The sequence below is a fragment of the Pan troglodytes genome, chromosome 10 (genome assembly GCF_028858775.2).
Source record: "Pan troglodytes isolate AG18354 chromosome 10, NHGRI_mPanTro3-v2.0_pri, whole genome shotgun sequence".
NCBI classification, from domain to species: domain Eukaryota; kingdom Metazoa; phylum Chordata; class Mammalia; order Primates; family Hominidae; genus Pan; species Pan troglodytes.
Window position 1 is genome coordinate 133,472,329 of NC_072408.2, and position 21,041 is coordinate 133,493,369.

Genomic DNA, 21,041 nt, shown 5'->3' on the forward strand with positions numbered 1-21,041 from the left:
TTCTTACTAATAGAGCTTTTATTTATTAGTCAATTACTTGGAGGTGGTCCTGGTGATATATGCCAGTTCATGTCTCTCCTCTTTATGGAAAGGGTCTTATCACTGCTTCTTCCATAATAACAGTCCCCCAGTTTTATTCACAAACCAACCGGACAGACCTGTGCCCTTGAGAGGAGATGACTGAGAAGCTGAAAAGGTGAGTCATGCCTGTTCTAAGCCAGTTTTGGCCCTTGTACCTGTGCTTGGTCTTGGAATGAGCCTTTCAGCCAGTTTGCACCTATGAGTCCGATGGGAGGTTCGCTGGGGCTTCTAGGAAAGGTGGATTCTTCATAACAGAACATTGTCAGAAATGTTTCCTTTTCTGCCTGCTCTGTCTCATCCTGCTTCAGATGAATATCTTGTAAGGCCATGATACCTGAACCTGAAAGTTTAGAGGACTGGCTCACGGTGATGCCATGACCTGATATTACAGCACTGATAAATGACCTTAGCACTGCTCATCTCCACAGTTATTAATTTAAATTATTATTATTTGGGATTTCTGTCATTTTAGCACAAAATATTCCCCAAAGTACAATTTTTCTTCATTACTAAAATAAAAATACTATACATTTTAACATAATTATTTTATTAAAAAACTTTAAAATATATATTTAAGAAAAGCTTACCCAGTTATACCTTTAGATTGCATTGTACACTTTTACTTGATAAGTATTGTCTTAAATGCAATTAAAGGATGGATTTTGAAATAAATGGTTTAACATCTGCCTCTTAATAGCAAATTTCACAAGCAGGCAGGAACCAAGTCTCTCAGGTACACCCCCTAATACATAATGGAGGGTCTGACAAAATAGTTGATACTCAAAATTATTTGTCAGTTAAAAGCTGGATGCAACAAAGTAATGCCATTTCACACTTCTATTAAAGATTGAGCATTATTACCAAATTCCAGTGCAGTCACATGTAAGCTCAAAGGCAAGGGCACCTTCCCAGTGGACAAGGAGAAAAGGTAATTTTTGGAATCGAAATGCTTTCTCCAAACTTTTGATGCATAAGAAACAAATACTCAGTTCAGGCTAGGTAATCACTCATGTTTCATTGATTGTGTGTCTTCAGAGTAAAGAAAAAAAAAATAAGTGTAAACAGGCTCTAAAGGAGAAACTTATCCAGGAGCTATTGATTTGCCTTAAGTGTCCTGGGGGCAGGGCTGGTCCCTAAGCCAAGCAGCCCCATGCAGGATGCCCTCTCCTCTAAAGGCAGCAACCCTCTGTCACAAATTACATTGTTAAAATTTTCCAGTGAAATCTTACAAAGGTTTTGTACTGAGTGGGCTAGTATTTTTTCAATCATAGATTAAGTCTTTTCAGTGTCCTGAAACACATTTGTTCTTCCAAGACTATCATTTGTCCAAAGATAGGTGGTGCAAGGTGATTTGGATGAGTTGAAACCCTCAATCTTGAATTTCATAGGGAGAGTTATAACTACTTGATTACAGGCTGAGGTTTCTTTGCCTTCAATTCCTCAAAGAGAGGACCCCACAAGCTCCACTCAGTGCAGAGAGGATCTCTTTTGGGAAGGAGAAGGCAAAATAGCACGTATTTAACACTGCCTGGGTTATGAACTTAGCTATACTCACTTAATATATGGATATATATTTAATTTTCCCACTTTCCAAAATGACAAAAAAATAAAAACTTATAAGAGTTATATCACTTACCTACATTCGCCTGTATAGTAAGTGATAGGTGGGGTTGGTATTTGAACTCATGACAATTTAAATCCATGCCCCTTCCATAAAGAATGCCAATTACACTTCAGTTCATGTGTCAGGTCCCAAAAGAATGATTTAATTGCCCAGAGATGTGCTGAGATTTTTCTAAATATGCATCTAGGATTAGAAGGAAAAGTGACAAGATTGACTAGGAATGTCTGCTGCAGGTCAGGAAGACTGAGTGGTTATGGTGTAATAAGAGCTACTTAATTGCTCTTCCTGTACTAAACCATAGTTGGTTCCCAAATGAACCAAATTTATCCATATCTGCTCTATTATTCTAGATTTAGTAAGTTTTAAAATGTTCATTAATTTCAATAGATATCTTTTACTTTATCACACAGTGGGGGAAAAAAAGGTGATAGCATTTTTCTTCCATAGAATGCTGTCATTCTTTTCTGGAATTAAATATGTACCTCATATCAGGGTAACCAAAGCATCTCATTGACATGACCACAGTACTTTAGGAATAGTTACTGACCTAATGAGTAAATGAGAGATAAGACTTTTTGGGGCTATTGTGTAGAGGAAAAACATATTTTTAATAGGACTTGAACCTGAGAGGATACAGCCCTCCCAGATCCCATCTCAATCCCATGTGGAGCCTGACAATGAAGTTAACATGGATAAGGGAAGACCTAGGAGATGGAGACCAAATCCTGGTATCCTTGTGTGAGCCCCAATCCCAGCCTTGCCGGAATTCATTTCTTCCAATAAAGAGTTACATCAACAAATTATCTTGTGTACCTAAGCTGTTTGGAATTATATTTTCTATGACACTCAAATATTTAGACAACCTGAAGAATTTGCATCCACAGGAGCTTTCTTGTACTCAGGATAGTGGCCACTTTGAGTATCTTTAATAGATGGAATCAGCATGTCTTTAACCATTTTCACACCTTCATTCACTCACCAAACATTTACCCAGTAAGTACCATGGAGCAGGGACTACCCAAATCACTAGGAACATAGAGCTAATTCGACAGGAACCCTGCCTCTAGGTCTTAGAATGCCAATGGATGGAGCAAATGTACATAGAAACAACTTCAATTCAAGACTTTATGGGACTGATTGTTGTTACATTTTAAAAATGGGGGTTTTCTCTGATCTGAGCTAATCAAATAAACATTAGACATGGAATTCAGGCTTTGAAGGATGGATAGAAATTTGGAAGAAAGAAATGATGGGTAAAATGGAGCATGCAAAGGGAATAATGACAGGAAATGTAGATGATAAACCACAGGTCAAATCCAAGACATGGTAGGTGTTCCAGATTCAGTAGCACTGGAGTGGTGCCCTTGAGTGGTAAGGTGAGACACTCCCTTGAAGAGAGAAAAATAAGTAGCATAAATTTTGAGAGAATAATCCATCTGGGGTTTGAATAGTAAAGGAAGGGGGTCAGAGGACCCAGTGATAGTCTAAAGTATAAGGAGCAAGGAGACTGGAAGAGACGAGAACAGTTAAGGTGAAATCAGTTAATTCTTGGCTGGATCCTGGATCCATTAAAAGCTGCTACACCAAACAATTAGGGGACTATTGGAGAAATTTAAATGTGGACCAGGTGAAATGAATAATTTGCTAACTTTGTTAAACATCAAAACAGTGTCAGCTGATACAGGAGATTCCTTATTTTTTGGAGATGTGTGATAAGGTATTTAGAGTAGAAGTATCATGCTGTTTGTAATCTTTCTTGAAATGGTTCCAAAATAAATAAAGGAAATATGGCAAAGTCTGAATCTTCATTGAATTTGGGCAGTGCATGCAGTTTTGTTATAGTTTCCTTTAAATTTCTCTGTATGTTTGAAAGTATTTTTTAAAAATCAGCGGAGTTAATAAAAGGGCAACTGCAACTCATATATTGGATACTGGGAGTAGACAAACAAAAGGAGCTCTCCTAAGAGATGAAACATGCTCGGAAAGTCCATTTTCTTTGCTACACGAGCTTCTCTGGAACATTTGCCTTGGCAGCAACAATTTTCTTCCGGATAGTCATTGTTTTTTCTTTATGGCTAAATTGCTTTTGTCCAGACAGTAATTTGCCCAGCCCCAGAGACTGAGTCATGGTTGGTCTGCTACAGCCCTGACTTCCCATTCCTCTTTGCCAAATGCTTTTCCTGCCTCCCTTAGAACCAAAGGTGAACAGTGATGCAATCCTGGCTTATGAGGCCTAAGGGGATCTTCTGGAACCACGATGCTCAGAGTGCTTTTTAAGGACCAGGAGCTTCAATGCCACCTCTGAGGTTGGGGGAAAAACACAGCGTTGATCCCCACCACAGATCTACTAAATGTCTAAAGAATACAATAAACAGGAGTAGACATGATTGTTTTATCACTCAGTTTGTCAACAGATTTGATGTTGCTTGGTCCTGTCACTGACCTGTGTAGCTAATAAAGAATCAGCCCATGTCTGTGCACAAGAAACACGTCACATGTGCTATATTGAGGCTCTCTTACTATAGAAAAAAGTGCTGGTGTCATAGGAAATTTGATCATGCAACACATGATTCCTAAGCATTTGAATTGACTACAATCTGTGACAATTTTGTGACATCCTGTCCACTCATTCGTGACATTTAAAGTGATTCAAAAAGTACTTAATACGAATTCAAATATATATATTAATATACATTAAAATATGTATTTGTATATTAAAGTATATATTTAAATATACATGTATACTTAATATATATTTAATGTATATATTTAAATTATTAAGCACTTACATATGTATTGCATTCCTTTAATGAGAGACACCTTGAAATGTTTCAAAGCAAGGTTTTGGAATCTCTGCTTTAAGGTGCTTCTCCTTAAAAGGCACAAGGTTGGATCTCAGCTGAAGTTGAAGACTTTCAGAGGTTGTCGTTTCCTGTATCTACCAAGCAGGGACTACCCCACAGGAGCTCTGTGTCTGAATTCTAGGCCCTTCTTAGCATTTCCTATCTATTGGGACTGAGTTTACTTTCCTTCAGACCTCAGACTGCTCACCTGCCATGAGGATGTTGTATTTATATGATCAGGCAGACTGGTGGCTACCCAGAAACAAAAACTCAACCATCATTGTGCCTAGGATGCCTCCTGAAATCTCTTCCAGCAGCAATCAAGACTAGGAAAAACCGTCTGTATGTGGAAGGCACACAACTCCATCCACAAATTCAGATAATCAAGACATATAATTTTATCTTGCTTTATTCTGTAATTCTACTTAAGTTTTATTTTTAACCTCCTCTCATCTCTCAGGAATGTTGACCTTACTCAATTTATGAGGGCTTGAGCAAGATTAACTTCCCTGTGGTGGGGGTTACAGTAATGCACACCCTAGAGTTGATGCAATGGGTGAATGAGTCAATACAAAGCATTTGCAAGAGTGCCTAGTACTTGTGATTGCCATTGTCATAATGATTTAGGGTTGCCACTGCGTCTCTCCAAAGTTGTATCTCTGTTCAAATGACTTAGACAGTATCATGGCCCACATGGTATCTTTGGACTATGCAGCCCTCTGCAGAGACATCCTTTATCCTATCTTGTACTAGGTAACTGGGTCACACAGGTTGCTGCTGTATCAACTCTTGTTCCCTTCTGAGAGGCTCCTCATGCCCAGAAATTATCCTTCTTCATCTTAGTACCTCCCAAGGCTACAAGAGTTTGTTTTGTGCTATGCTGGTCTATAGGAATTTTTATTATTGTATTCTTTAGAGTATGAATCACTCTTATTCCAGATACCTTCTGTTGCCAGTCATGGGGTCATGGAAAAACTGAAAATGTTTTACAGCTCACAGTACTTTTTCTAAAACAAAGACAGTGACCCTCGAGTTGTGTGCCAGATATTCTCCACTGGCAACACTTCAATACTCTTTACCATTTTCCCTCCCACTCTGTACCCTTGAGGGCTAACAATATGGTTTGGCACCATTAATTAGAGTCTTTGCCCTCCAACATCCGGTTAGATTGGAAAGTGAGAGTTAATTGCAAGAAATCAGAGAATGAGAGGAGAGGAAATCCAGGTCTTTGGATCCGTGAACCCACTCCGGTGAGAATGGCACCAATGCCCTTCAATCAAAGACATGCCAGGACACACTTGTAGCTTAGCAAAGTTGGGTTAATTGCCTTGTGGCAACAAGAGAGGATGAGCACCATGGGAACCATTACGTGTCTCAAGAAGGGTGTATTAGAAACAAGTTGTTCTAGGATTTGGGCCTTCTTCTTTCAGATGATTTTTGGGTAGGTTCCGTGAAGTGAGGCTTTGAATAAAATACTTTCTGAAAGCAAAGTGGTTTGACATCGCCTAACCACTTTTGTATAAAGTCAGAGTATCTGCTAAGCAGCCCTCATCAGGTTTCTTTAACATATAGGTAGCTGGGTTAGCTTTTTTTTTTTATTAGTAGTAATTTTTTTTTTTTTTGAGACAGACTTCCACTCTGTCTCCTAGGCTGGAGTGCAGTGACATGATCTTGGCTCACTGTAACCTCTGCCTCCTAAGTTCAAGCAATTCTCCTGTCTCTGCCTCCTGAGTAGCTGGGATTACAGGCACATGCCACTATGCCTGGCTAATTTTTGTATTTTTAGTAGAGATGGGGTTTTGACATGTTGGCCAGGCTGGTCACTCCAAGCCTCAAGTTATCCACTTGCCTCGGCTTCGCATGGTGCTTGGATTATAGGCATAAACCACTGCACACAGCCAAAATAACCTATTTTATAATGTTTCAGCCTGCCCTCAGTCCAGAGAGTGGAAAGATGGAGAAATCTTCAATATTCTTGAACATATAACCAAGTCCACTTTATCTCCACCTAGAACCCAATCATTCATTGCAAGGAAGTTTCCTGATTTTTCTCTGCATGTCCTTGATTTCCTTTAGTGAAGGGAGACACCATTAAAGTTCATTATGTTTGTCAATGTAGTATTTTATGAATGCAGCCCTTGAAATGTGACCAGATCCAAACCAATCAGATTTGCCACTGTGCTGCCTTTCACAGCAGGGAAAGCTTTATGTTGGACGGAATTTTGTTTTCTTCTTTCCTGTCCTCTTTGAAAGTGCCTATTGCCCTGAATGAATGGTAAGTGGTAACTACTTCTGCCTCTCAGCTTTTTATTCTTATTTCCTTATAATTTTTATGGAAGAATTAGTGAGAAGCAGAAAAAACAAGAAAGTATCTTTCAATAAAAGTTTACTTCTCACTGAGGAGATGGCTGATTAGATTTTATCTTCAATAAAGCCTGGTGAACTTAATTTGGCAGGTGTCTTACCTCTACACATGTTGTGTTATCCAAATAAAGCTTTCTAAACCTGACTGGTAAAAAATAATGACCTGATGATGTTGGTAAATGTAAAGATGCCAGGCTTCTCACTGGGAGAGTCATATAAGTCCAGGGTGGTACCCAGGAATAAGTACTTTTAATAAGTGCCCAATGTGACTCAGAAAACCAGGTAGGTTTGAGCAATTTGGGTAAAAGCAAATTTTTGGCTAGGCATGATGGCTCATGCCTGCAATCCCAGCACTTTGGGAGGAACGCTTGAGCCCAGGAGTTGGAGACCATCCTGGACAACACGGGGAGACTCTGTCTCTATAAAAAATACAAAAATTAGCCGGGTGTGATGGTGCATTCCTGTGGTCCTAGCTAGGTGGAAGGCTGAAGTGGGAGGTAGGCATGAACCCTGGGAGGTCAGGGTGCAGTGACCCTTAATTGTACCACTGTGCTCTATTTAGCCTGGGTGATGGAGAAGACCCTGGGGTAAAAAAAAAAAAAAGGCAAACTTTCTGGTTAAAAAGAATGCAATGAAAGAATTCAGGTCCTGGAGCTGGGAAGGCAGGAGGCTGGGTTGGACTCCCAGCCACCTACAGCTGCATGGGTGTGGGCAGTTACTTTACCTCTCTGGGTCTAGTTTTCTCTTCTATCAATTTCAGATGCTAATAGGCCTGCTCATGTGGAGCTTCCCATCCAGTGGGAGTCAGTGGCTGATGCTAAAGGGGTGCAGGGTCTCACACTGAGGAGAGGGTCAGCACAGAGCAGGGCCCACTCTAGTGAGAATGGCACCAATACCCTTCAATCAAAGATATGCAGGGACAAACTTGTAGCTTAGCAAAGTTGGGTTAATTGCCTTGAGGCAACAAGACAGGGTGAGCACCATGGGAACCATTAGGTGACTCAAGAAGACTGTGTTAGAAACAGGTCATTCTAGGATTTGGGCTTTCTTCTTTCAGATGATTTTTGGGTAGCTTCCGTGAAGTGAGGCTTTGAATAAAATGCTTTCTGAAAGCAAGGTTAATTCTACAACTGGACATGTTCATATGTCTATCTAAAAGGCAGAAATACCAGATCAAAGGTAAGCCTATAATTAAGAAAAAACTGTATTCACTCATATCATTCAGGAAAATAAAGGGATGTTTGGTTGTTTTTGTAGGTTCTTTACTATCCTTATATTTTTGAGAATTCAGACATGATTTTAAAGTGGTCTAGTTATCATCTTAGTCTATCGGAATCACAGAGTGGCTCTGTTTGATATTAGTTTACTGGGAAATTATTTCTTAGTGTTTTATAGACATAATATGTGTTCATATTTATGGGGTACATGTGATATTTTGTTAAACGTAATGATCAAGTCAGGATATCTGGGGTCTCCATCATTTCAAATATTTATTGTTTCTATGTGTTGGGAACATTTCAAGTTTTCTTTTCTAGCTATTTTAAAATATGCAATATAGTGTTGTTAAATATTGTCACCTTATTCTGCTACCAAACATTAGAACTTATTCCTTCTAACTGCATGTTAATGTCCCCCCAAAAACCCTTCCCAGCCTCTGGTTACCAGCATTCCACTCTCCACCTCCATAAAAGCAACTTTTCTTTGCTCCAACGTATGAGTGAGAACATGCAATATTTGTCTTTCTGTCCCCAACTTATTTTACTTAATTTCCTCTAGTTCCATCCATGTTGTTGCAAATAGAAGGATTTCATCCTTTTCAGAGGTTGAATAATACTCCATTGTGTAATGTACCACATTTTCTTTATTTATTCATCCACTGATAGACACTTAGGTTGATTCCAAATCTTAGAATAGTGTAAATACTGTGAATAGCGCTAAAATAAACATGGAAGTGCAGCTATCTCTGGAATATATGAATTTCCTTTCTTTTATAGATATACCCAGGAGTGGGATTCCTGGATCATGTAGTAGTTCTATTATTAGTTTTTTGAGGAACCTTCATACTGTTCTCCATAGTGGTTGTACTAATTTCCATTCTCAACAACACTATATATCCTCACCAGAACTTATTACCTTTTGGATAAAAGCCATTTCAACTGGAGTGAGATGATATCTCACTACAGCAGTGATTTGCATTTCTCGATGATAAGTGATGAGGATTTTTTTATATACCTGTTGGCCATTTGTACGTCTTCTTGGAGAAGTCTCTTCAGCTCTTTTGCCCATTTTTAGTTGGATTATTAGAGTTTTTCCTATAGAGTTGTTTGAGCACTTTCGATAATCTGTTTATTAATATCTTGTCAGATGAGTGGGTCACAAATATTTTTCTCTCATTCTGTGGGTTGTCTCTTCACTTTGTTATTGTCTTTTTTTGTTTTTGTTTGTTTGTTTGTTTTGCTGTGCAGAAGGTTTTTAGCTTAATTTAATTCCATTTGTTCATTTTTGCTTTAGTTGCCTGTGTGTGGGGGCTATTATTCAAGAAATCCTTGCCAAGACCAATGTCCTAGAGAGTTTCCCAATATTTTCTTGTAGTAGTTTCATAGATCCAGGTCTTAGATTTAATTCTTTTACTCCATTTTAAATTTATTTTTGTATATGGCCAGAGATAGGGGTCTAGTTTCATTCTTCTGCATATGGATGTCCAGTTTTCCCAGCACTATTTATCAAAGAGACTGTCCTTTTCCCAAAGTATGTTCTTAGCACCTTTGTCAAAAATAAGTTCACTGTAAATGTGTGTATTTATTTCTGGGATCTCTATTATTCTGTTCTATTAGTCTATGTATCTGTTTTTATGGCAGTACCATGCTGTTTTAGTTACTATAGCTTTATAGTATAGATAGATAGATACATAAATTTTTTTATTTTTTAATTTTTTTTGAGACGGAGTTTGACTCTGTCACCTAGACTGGAGTGCAGTGGCATGATCTCAACTCACTGCAACATCCACCTCCTGGATTACAGTGATTCTTGTGCTTCAGCCTCCCCAGTAGCTGGGATTACAGGCATGCTCCACTACACCTGGCTAATTTTTGTGTTTTTTGTAGAGATGGGGTTTTGCCATGTTGCCCAGGCTGGTATTGAACTGCTGGGCTCAAGCTATCCACCCACCTTGGCCTCCCAAAGTGCTGGGATTACAGGCACAAGACACCGTACCTGGCCAGCTTTGTGGTATAATTTGAAGTGAAGAAATGTGATGCCTTCTCCTTTATTCTTTTTGCTCATGTGTGCTTTGGTTATTCTGGGTATTTTGTAGATCCATTAAAATTTTAAGATTTTAAATAAAAAATTTCTTTAAAATTTTGGTATTTTGATAGAGATTGCATTGAATCTGTAGATTGTTTTGGGTAGTACAGATATTTTAACAATATTACTTTTTCCAATCCATGAACATGAAATTTTTTTTTAATGTCTTCTTCAATTACTTTCATCAATGTTGTATAGTTTTCATTGTAGAGATTGTTTAGTTCTCTGGTCACATTTATTGCTAAATATTTTTTATATTTGTAGCTATTGTAAATGGGATTCCTTTCTTGATTTCTTTTTCAGATTGTTCACTGTGGGCATATAGAAATGCTACTGATTTGTTGTATGTTGATTTTATATTCTAATTCTTTACTGAGTTGGTTTATCAGTACTAACAGTTTTTTTGGTGGAGTCTTTAGATTTTTTAAAATATAAGATTGTATCATCTGCAAACATAGACAGTTTGACTTCTTCCTTCCCAAATTGGATGCCCTTTATTTCTTTCTCTTGTTTAGTTGCTCTGGTTAGGACTCCTAGGACTATGTTGAAAACAAGTGGTGAAAGTGGGCATCCTTGTCATTTTCCATATCTTAGTGAAAGAGCTGTCAGATTTTCCCTGTTTATTATGATACTAGCGGTGGTTTTGTTGTATACGACTTTTATAATATTGAGGTAGGTTCCCTTTATTCCCAGTGTTGTGAGAGTTTTTATCATGAAGAGATGTTATATTTTATCAAATGCTTTTTCTGTATTTATTGAAATAAACTTGTGTTTTTTGTATGTTACTGTTATGATGTATCACATTTATTGATTTTTATATGTTAAAACATTCTTGCATGAATCCCATTTAATCATGATGAATGACCTCTTTAATATGTTATTAAATTAAGTTTGTTAGTATTTCTTTGAGGATTTTTGCATCTGTGTTCATTACGGATTTTGGCCTGTAATTTTCTTTTGGTGTCTTTGTATGGTTTTGGTATCAGGGTAATACTGGCCTCATAGAATTTGCTTGAAAGTATTCACTACTCTTTGATATTTTTTTTGGAATAATTTAAGTAGGATTGACATCCATTCCTCTTTAAATGTTTGGTAGAATTCAGCAGGTGCTGTTTGATGGGAGACTTTTTACTACTGCCTCTATCTTGTTATTGGTCTATTCAGGTTTTGGATTTCTTCATGGTTCTGTCTTGGTAGGTTGTATGTGTCTAGGACTTTATCCATTTCTTCTACATTTTCCAGTTTGTTGGTGTATAGTTGCTAATAATAGGTTCTAATGATCCTTTGGATTTATGTGGTGTTAGTTATAATGTTCTCTTTTTCATCCTAATTTTATTTATTTGGGTATTCTCTCCTTTTTCCTTAGTCTGGCTGAAGGTTTGTCAATTTTGTTTATCTTTTCAAAAAGCCGACTTTTTGTTTCATTGATCTTTTGTATTTTTTTAGTCTCAACTCCATTTGTCTCATCCCTGATCTTTATTTTTTGTTTCTCCAACTAATTTTGGGTTTGGTTTGCCCTTGTTTTTCTAATTCTTTGAGATGCATCATTCTGTTGTTTATTTGAAGTTTTTCTACTTTTTTGAGGAAGGCACTTATTGTCTTTCATTCTTTTCCTTTTGCCTGAGGAAAATCTGGGGGCCAATCTTGCTGTCAGCTGAGACTTCCCTGGGTATCCAACTTCAAGTCTAGATTATGTGCTTACATAATTATAATGACCAGAAGATCTACATTGTGTTCAGCAGCAGCAACATGTAGGCACTCTCCTAAGTGCTTTGCATGAGTTAAATTATATAATACAGCAACCCTCTTTCCCTGTCTCTGTCTCTCCCTTTCTCTCTCTACACACACACACACACACACACACATGCATATATATAGGCTTGTAAATATATGTCTGTATATGTGTGTATATGCATATCACACATATATGTACAACAAATATATATATATTTTTCTGATCCCATTTTTCTGATAAAGCAACGAAAGCAAGAGAGGCAGGCCAGTGTCACGCAAGTGGTTAATGACAGTTGACCTTTGTCATTTGGACCTTTGTCATTAGAACTTTGTCAACAGACCTTTGTCAACAGACCTTTGTCATTTGGACCAGACCACCATCCTCTAGTTCCCACTCTCTCCACCACGTCTCACTGCCTTTCATCTTTTGATTACTTAGCTATGCCAGTTAGTTTCCTAACCATCTTTTTAGGTGATCCCCATGAGCACCCTGTGAGGTTGGTGCTACCATTACCCATCATACAGACGAAGGAACTGAGATGCTCAGAGACCTTAGTATCCTGACCATCCACGTGAAATGCAGATCCTCCTTCAGGAAATCTCGAGCTCAAGAAATGGTGTTCTTCCTAATGTAATTCTACATTCTTGACAATAAAAGCTAAACAGGAATGAGTGCAGCTCAAAGGCAGACCTGAGATAAAACAACAGAAAAAAAGCACCACTGGTTCACTTATTTTATGTCCTTCTCAAAGAGCAAAAGAGGTTTCTTCCTCTTTCCTTCCTAAGTACCTTCCCATTTAGGCTGCAATTTCTCTGTGCATCCCTTGTTTTCTCTGAGAAAGAGGGACACACTCAAACATAACAAAGTGTCCCAGAATGTAATATTGAATTGGCCATAATTGGACACTTACTCTCTATTTACTCTCTATGAGTCACAAGGCCAGAACAATTCCCTTTGTCCTTTGGAAAACCTCCTTGTTTGGTGGAGATGCTCTTCACACTGAACAGCTGTTCAGGCTTGTCATGGTGCAAAATAGCAAATGACACACTGAGCCCTACTTGTTACCCATACTGGGTCTGCTGCTGCTGCTGTATTTAGAAGAGGCAGGGACCTTATAAACAACATGAAGGAGTTTTAGAAGCTATCTTTCCTGTAAAGACAAGAAGAGCCCTGTAAACTAGCTCAATACTAAGCAAAATTTCCTAGTCTTCCCTTTTTACCTTTATTTATCCTATTTTTTTCCCCTTAGTTTCAGAGGGTGAGGGGCCAAAGGAGAAAGCAGCAATAGAGAGGGAAGGGGTACCCAAGGTAGCTACTCTATGTGGTTGAGGGGGTCAGGACAAGAGTGTAGTTTTGAGTCCTGGACTGTGAGACATGTGTTCACCTAGGTTTGGGGATAGGGTTGAGAGACTTGAGGGTTGGGCCACTCTCAAAGCCCATAAATTTAGTGGAAAATAGGAAATCCTCAAACAGAGACTTTATTTTAAAAAAAGGGGAGCAAGTGGAGAAAGAGGAGGAGAACAAAAATACAAGAGACAAAATATACTGTACAAATATTTGATAATGTTGCAAAATAAGGATTTAAACACTGGTCTGTTCATTTATTTATCTATGTATTCTCCATTTGATAAATATTTCTGCCAATTCATGTCCACTGAGAAGCAGATGCCAAGATGACATTATACACATGAAAGGTCTATTAGGAGAAATGCTTGTGAAGGATGAAGAGAAGAGTAGACAGGGACATGCAAGGAGAGCCTTTAGAACATGAGGCAGGTTTGATGCCAGCAAGTGGAGAGAGGGAAGAAAGACTCACACTCACACTGTTGCAGATCTCTAAGAAATCCAGCGAGGCACATAAGGAGTCCACAAGCAAAAATGCCCAGTGGGAGGTGCACGTTGGGCAGAAATGTCCTGGCTCTACTACCCCACTGCCAATTTTGGTTAGTGTTTGGAAATACCTTGTGTGGGAAGATGGAGATCTATGGTACTTGAAGCAGGTTTTTGTGAAGGGAGATGTGAGCACTGGAATCTAAGGCTGCCAGCATCCACCCCTTCGGCTGCACAGGTCTTCTACACACGATCAGGAAGCAGTTACTCAATGTGCCCCATGGGCCTTATTCACTGAAGGGAAGATTAGAAGAGCGAGTATATGGAACACACTACAGACTTGGTTGCTGCAGTTGATCTTAGCACCACGTGAGGTTCCTACCATCTCTCTCCTCCAGTATAAATGACAAATTCTTCCACTCTCATGGATTTTCCGTGAAGATCTTGCTGGCAGACTTGATACTGCAGCCTAACCTTCATCCCTGATGGGTCTGACCTGCTGGTAATCATACTCTTCTCAGTCAGGAGTTGCTATACAAGTTCACTCACAGTTATAATTAGACAAAGGAATATAAGAAGGTACCAAAGTGGATCACTTGAGTTCCATGCATATTCTTCTCATTCTTCTCTTGCCCCCATTGTGTAAGAGCATTTTCAGCTCCTTTCAATCAGGGTCAGTTATGCCTGCCATCATGGTGACCCCTTATCTGTTGACATCTTCACAAGGGATCCAAAGTGCCCAGGTGCCTGCCATAACCTGTAGCTCAAGGGGAACCTTGCTTTTCCCATGGACAGAGTGCATACATTCAGGGACAGGACCCCACGTTCGGGGACAGGACCCCTAGCCGTGCAGAACTCAGAATGGCAGGAATGAGAGACAAACATTCTCCCAATGGCCCATTGGGAAGATGGTAAATAGAGCCATTGTTTTATTACTCTGATTTTATGGATCAATTTAGTCTTCCCTTAGCTACACAACACCATATAGAGGTCTCTGATTTAATGCGTATACTACATTCTAAAAAATGGTAATCTATCCTCACAGAGTATTACCCCAACCTGGTATTTCAACCACGCCATTAGTAAGTAATTCCAATCCTCTCAAGCTAGCTCCTTCCAGGCAATGCAATGTGTTGTATTGCTGATAGATCTTACGTTTATGGGCCCTTTCATGAACCTCCTTGTTATGAAGTGGGTTCCTGTTGGATGCTATGCTGTATGAAATTTCATGCTTGTGGATCAAGCCACCTATAAGCACACAGATAATGGTACTGGCTGAGGCTCCCCCAGCAGGAAAGCAAATCTGTCTATGAAATATATATCTAAGGCTGTGATTAATCACTGGGTTTTCCAGGATGGAAGGGATCCAATTTAATTGGCTTAGAAAAAAGTGGCTGTTCTCCTTGGGACTAGTGTCATAATTGAAACTCAATTTTGATCTCTCTTGCAAGCAGATTGGGTATTTAGAGATGCAATGAGAATGAACTTTATGAGTTAAAGTCCATGTTATTGGGCCCATCTATACATTCTACCTTTGCCACCATGAAGGCTACATCAGTGTGTCCACCATGCTAGTTCTGGAGTAGATAATGACAAAGGTTGGCTCATGTGAACTGGCAGGATCATTTTGTCTCCTGGATTGTTGATTTCTTCTTCAATCATAGGTTACTTATAGTGACATAAATGTATGAAACAGCTTCATGGTTTATGCCAACTCCGTTATGCCCATCCATGTGCCTCTTTCCCAGATGTTTTTGTCTCAGACTTTCCAGTCTTTTCCTTACAGGATTCTGACCAGCCACCTAGGTCTTTGACCACTGCTCAGGAATCTATAACTATTCTCATCTCAGGATTCTACTTTCATACAAAGAGGATGGCCAGGTACACTTATTCCAGTTCTAACAATGAAGATTTCCCCTCACCACTGCCTTTCAGCCCCACCACTGAGTATATGTGTAATGCAGCCCCCATCCATTTTTTAGTTGTACCCACATACCTAGCTGAAAACCAAGATCTGGGAGTGAGCTGATGGAATGATTCTTGTGTAACCATGGCAGGTGACATGCATGGCTAGGTTACTTGATCATACAGTGTACTCAGTCCCTCTGGTGTTGTTCTGGCGTAATCTCATATATGGCATTTCCATTTTATAATGGATTCTGTGGTCCTGCCTGACCCCAGGAAAAGAGGGTCTAATAGAACATAGCTCATAACTAACAGTTCCAGATGCATGGTCTTTTGGTGCCCTCTTGGTCCATCTCTGTTTCATCTCTACTGGAGCAGAGTAATATGCCAGGATTGGACTCACACAAGAAAAGCACATACATTTCTGCTACAGATGATATGGCCTGGCTGTAGAACTTCATGGCTTTGCTTTAAAACTCCCACTGTGATTTGCCATAAACTCCACAATGCATATGTGTATGTGTGTGTGTGTGTGTGTGTGTGTGTGTGTGTGTATACACCCCTGACATCTCTAACATCGTAGTGACTGTAGTGACTGATGGATCATATGGCCCAAGTGGCAAGGCTGTCTACAATAGAGCTTGCATCTGCTGCAGAGCTTTTTCCTGACCAAAGCAAGTCAGCTTCTGTGTCTTAAAATATATGGTTCTCAGCAGTATTTTTGTGTGTGGAATGTGCTGCCTCCAGAACCTGGAGCGTCCCACCGGATATTATGTTTACTTCATTGTTGCAGGGGATGCAAGGTGCAGCAATTTGTCTTTTAATGTGGAGTTCCTGTATACCCTGAATACTGGACACCTGAAAACATACTGAAATGGCAAGTCCCAGAATTTCTTATTTTTTTCACGTATGTGTCTTATTAAAGACTTCTGCAAACTAATCACCTGTTGCTTGCCCTGACCAATAAGCATGATGTCATCAGCATAATGAAACAACATGCTATTTTTCAGGATGTCTGGGTGGTCCGTATATCTTTAGAATACATCATGAGTAAGGATGGGAACATTAGCATAATACTGGAGCAAAGATGTAAAGAAATGCATGCCATTTGTATATGAATTGTGTCTGACTCTCCTGGGATTAAAATATAAATTGTTGGCCAAATAAGTAGACACATACTATGGACCTGAGGCTTTAATAATTTGTTCTAATAACAATAGCCCATCTGAGATAGCGACTGTGAACAGGGCTACTGCTTGACGGAAGTTGAGATAGTGTAAAGTCACAGGCCAAGCTTCATCTGCTTTTTGGAGGGGCTAAACTGGTGAAATAAACAAAAATATGATTGTGGCCATCATCCCCGCACTGATTGATCTTTAATTGTGGAGTGAATCTCTGCTAGCCCTCTCCTCAGGATGTAATATTGTTTTGGTTTTACGACTTTGACTGGGTGGGGGTAGTTAAAGTGACTTGTATTTAGCCTTTCCCATTATGACAGTTCTGACCTCACAGGACAAATATCCCATGTGCAGGTAATTCTAACTGTGGAACATGTCCATCCAAATTAGACACCTAGGGACTGAGGAAGTAACTGCAAATTGGTCCACGGGCCACAATTATTTTTGCTTTCTCAAATATAAAGCCCAGAAATTGCTGAGCTATTTTCTACAATTCTTCCCCTTCTTCCTGAAGACTGAGGGTGATTCTTTCCTGATCTGAGTGGTTTGAGTTCAAGAGCTGGTGTTTCTCATTCAGCATTTGGGATCAGGTGATAGAAAAATTTTCATAGGAGCCAATAGCCAAGAAATATTGGAGGATATATTCTTATTATTTATCCAGGGAAAAATAGTGAGCACAAAGTGAAATTCAATTACCCTCCATGCCTGGTGAAATCTAGTTCAGCCTCTGCCTGCAGTTAATCATATCACAAGTGCTTGTCTTTATTTGGAATATAAAGTAGGACACAGTTCCCACTTTCTCAATTATTTCTCATTAAAGGTGGAAGAATCTTTGGAATTTCTTTCTTCTGAACAATTTTTTCTTAGAGGAAAGAGGAAATACCACACAACTCTGCCCAGGTTTCAGACCCCATTTGGGGATTCTCCTGAGAACAAAAGTGCGTCATCTTGAGTTCACTCAACCACTGTGAGTCGATTATTCTCAACCTGCTCAGGAATGTTTAAATGCCCTCTTCCCGCCAGCATTATTTCAGTCTAGGCTTATGAACATTCTGTCTTTGGTTATGCACTCTATTATAGCTGCTGCTTATTAAGCACCAAACACATTACAGGACATTTGGATTTTAAATTTTCATCGAGCCAGACCCCCCTCTTCATTTGTGAATTTAAGAGTCAAACATTCATTGAGTTCCTACCTTTTGCAGCTCAGCAATCTCTCCAATGTAAAGCCCTGAGCCTCCCTTTACTAAATAGCTGAACCCCTAATGATATGTTAGGTACTGTCCTAGGTGCTGAATATCCAGTGGAGAACTATACCAAACCTAGAACATCCAGTCATGGTGGTTACATCCTACCAGAGAAGAAACACGTTAACCAAACAAGCACAAACCTATTAAATTACACACTGAAACATGCACCATAGATAAAATGCACAGGGAACTACAAGAGGACAGGCAGGGGTCCTGACCTCTCTAGGACTGCAGTGAGGACAGAATGTATGAGTACCTTTTGAGCAATAAGCTCTATATAAGTATCAGCCAATTGCATTCTCACACAGCTATTAAGAGGCAGGTCCTGGACTTGACACAGGTTCTCTGGCTTAATCCCCAGACTCTCATCCACCACCCTAAACTCTTTCTCTCTCCTAACCTTTGGATGTACCAGCTCTGTCTCCTGAGGTGGCTATTCTATCAGGGCTAAAGCAGTGGCACTGGAACTTTTGGGGAAAATCTTCTTCAATACAAGCATGCAAACAGGAAAGAACTGATGGTCCTCTGCTGAAAGGGAGACTGAAATACAAGCCTTCCCACTTAATTTTCAAATTTCCAGCAGTATTGTTGCAGTAATTTGGAGTCATTCTGTAGCAGAGACATTTTAATTTTTTCCTTTCCAATGACTCTTTACATTTCTATGGCCATACTGTCTTTGATAACATAAAAAAATTTAAATTATGGCATTTGTTCAATGTTGAGTTCTTGTTTTGCTTGGTTCCTTTTAAATTTATCTTTCTTGTAAGTCAAAGAATCATTGAATTCATTTCTATTACCATGTTTGCTGTTTGAATGAAGTTATTTAATTGGTACCAAAAGAAATGTGGGTCTGTTGCTATCCACTTATGAAAGAGCTTCACAAATGAACTTCCCCAATCTGTATCAGGCAGAAGCTACACCAGAAATGCAGCTCTGCTTGTTAAGAAGAATAATCTCACCAGATTCTCATTATTAGTGCTCAGCTCTGGGTCCTACCAATTAAACATTTCTAAAGTTGTGGGATAAGAAGGATTGGCCCCAGTGTCCCCTGCTCTTTGAAAATACAGTGGATCTGAGTGGGGCTGGGTGGGAGGCTTGTATTAGTCCATTTTCACACTGCTATAAAGGAATACCCCAACTTCATAATTTATAAAGGAAAGAGGTTTAATTGACTCACAGTTCCACGTTGCTGAGGATGCCTCAGGAAACTTGCAATCATGGCAGAAGGCAAAGGGGAAGCAGGCGCCTTCTTCACAAGGCAGCAGGAAAGAGAGAGGGTGAAGGAGGAACTTCCAAACACTTATAGAACCATCAGGTCTCGTGAGAACTCACTCACTATCATGAGAACTGCATGGGGGAAACCACCCCCATGATCCAATTACCTCCCATCAGGTCCCTCCTTTGACACATGGGGATTACAATTTGAGATGAGACTTGGGTAGGGACACAGAGCCAAACCATATCATTCTGCCCCTGGCCCCTCCCAAATCTCCTGTCCTTTTTACATTTCAAAACCAATCATGCCTTCCCAACAGTCCCTGAAAGTCTTAATTCATTTCAGCATTAAATCAAAAGTCAAAGTCCAAAGTCTCATCTGAGACAAGGCATGACCCTTCTGCCTATATGCCTGTAAAATCAAAACCGAGTTAGTTACTTCCAAGATACAATGGGGGTACAGGCATTGGATAAATGCTCCCATTCCAAATGGGAGAAATTGGCCAAAACAAAAGGGCTACAGGCCCCATGAAAGTCAGAAACCCAGCAGGGCAGTCATTCAATCTTAAAGCTCCAAAATGATATCCTTTGACTCCATGTCTCACACCCGGAGCACACTGACGCAAGGGGTGGCTCCCATAGCTTTGGGCAGCTCCTTCACAGGCTGGTATTGAATGACTTTTCCAGGTGCACAGTGCAATCTGTCAGTGCATCTACCATTCTGGGGTCTGGAGGACAGTGGCTGTCTTCTCACAGCTCCATTAGGCAGTGCCCCAGTGAGGATTCTGTGTTGGGGCTCCAACCCCACATTTCCCTTTTGTACTGCCTTAGCAGAGGTTCTCCATGAGGACTCCACCTCTGAAGCAGACTTCTGCCTGGACATCCAGGCATTTCCATACATCCTCTGAAATCTAGGCAAAGGTTTCTAAAGCGCACCCCTTGTCTTCTGTGCACCCACAGGCCCAACACCAGGTGGAAGCTGCCAAGGCTTGGGGCTTGCATCCTCTGAAGCAATGGCCCAAGCTGTACCTTGGCCCTTTTTAGTCACTGCTTGCACTGGCGTGACTGGGGAGCAACCATGTCCCAAGGCTGCACAGAGAAGCAGGGCCCTGAGGCTGGCCCATGAAAGCATTTTTCCCTCCTAGGCCTCCAGGCCTGTGATGGGAGGGGTTGCCTTGAAGATCTCTGACATGCCTTGGAGACATTTTCCTCCATGTCTTGGTGATTAACATTCAGCTCCTTATTACTTATGCAAATTTTTGCAGCTGGCTTCAATTTCTCCCCAGAAAATGGGGTTTTCTTTTCTACTGCATCATCAGGCTGCAAATTTTCCAAACTTTTATGCTCTGCTTCCCTTTTAAAGATAAGTTCCTCATCTCCATCTGATACCACCTCAGCCTGGACTTCACTGTTCATATCACTAACAGCATTTTGGTCAAAACCATTTAACAAGTCTCCAAGAAGTTCCAAACTTTCCCACATCCTCCTGTCTTTTTCTGAGCCCTCCAAACTGTTCCAACATCTGCTTGTTCCAAAGTGGCCTTCACATTTTCAGATTATCTTTATAGCAGTACCACACTCTTGATACCCATTATATTAGTTCGTTTTCACACTGCTATAAAGAAACACCCGAAACTGGGTAATTTATAAAGGAAAGAGTTTTAACTGACTCACAATTCTGCATTGCTGGGAAGGCCTCAGGAAAGTTACAAT

The 21,041-nt window shown here is 39.9% G+C and overlaps 1 protein-coding gene and 1 long non-coding RNA gene across 2 annotated transcripts in view; both read right to left on the reverse strand.

The window, feature by feature from the left end:
- The window catches only part of LOC129136624 (uncharacterized), a 178,351-nt gene that overhangs the window by 113,027 nt on the left and 44,283 nt on the right, over positions 1-21,041 (reverse strand). The window lies entirely within an intron of this gene.
- The window catches only part of LOC101056798 (uncharacterized), a 26,650-nt gene continuing 5,609 nt past the window's right edge, over positions 1-21,041 (reverse strand). Inside the window, exons 2-3 of the long non-coding RNA XR_001708384.3 lie at positions 1,718-1,888; positions 1-421 (exon numbers count right to left, since the gene is read on the reverse strand). This is a non-coding gene — a long non-coding RNA (uncharacterized LOC101056798). The remainder of the gene's footprint in view (positions 422-1,717; positions 1,889-21,041) is intronic.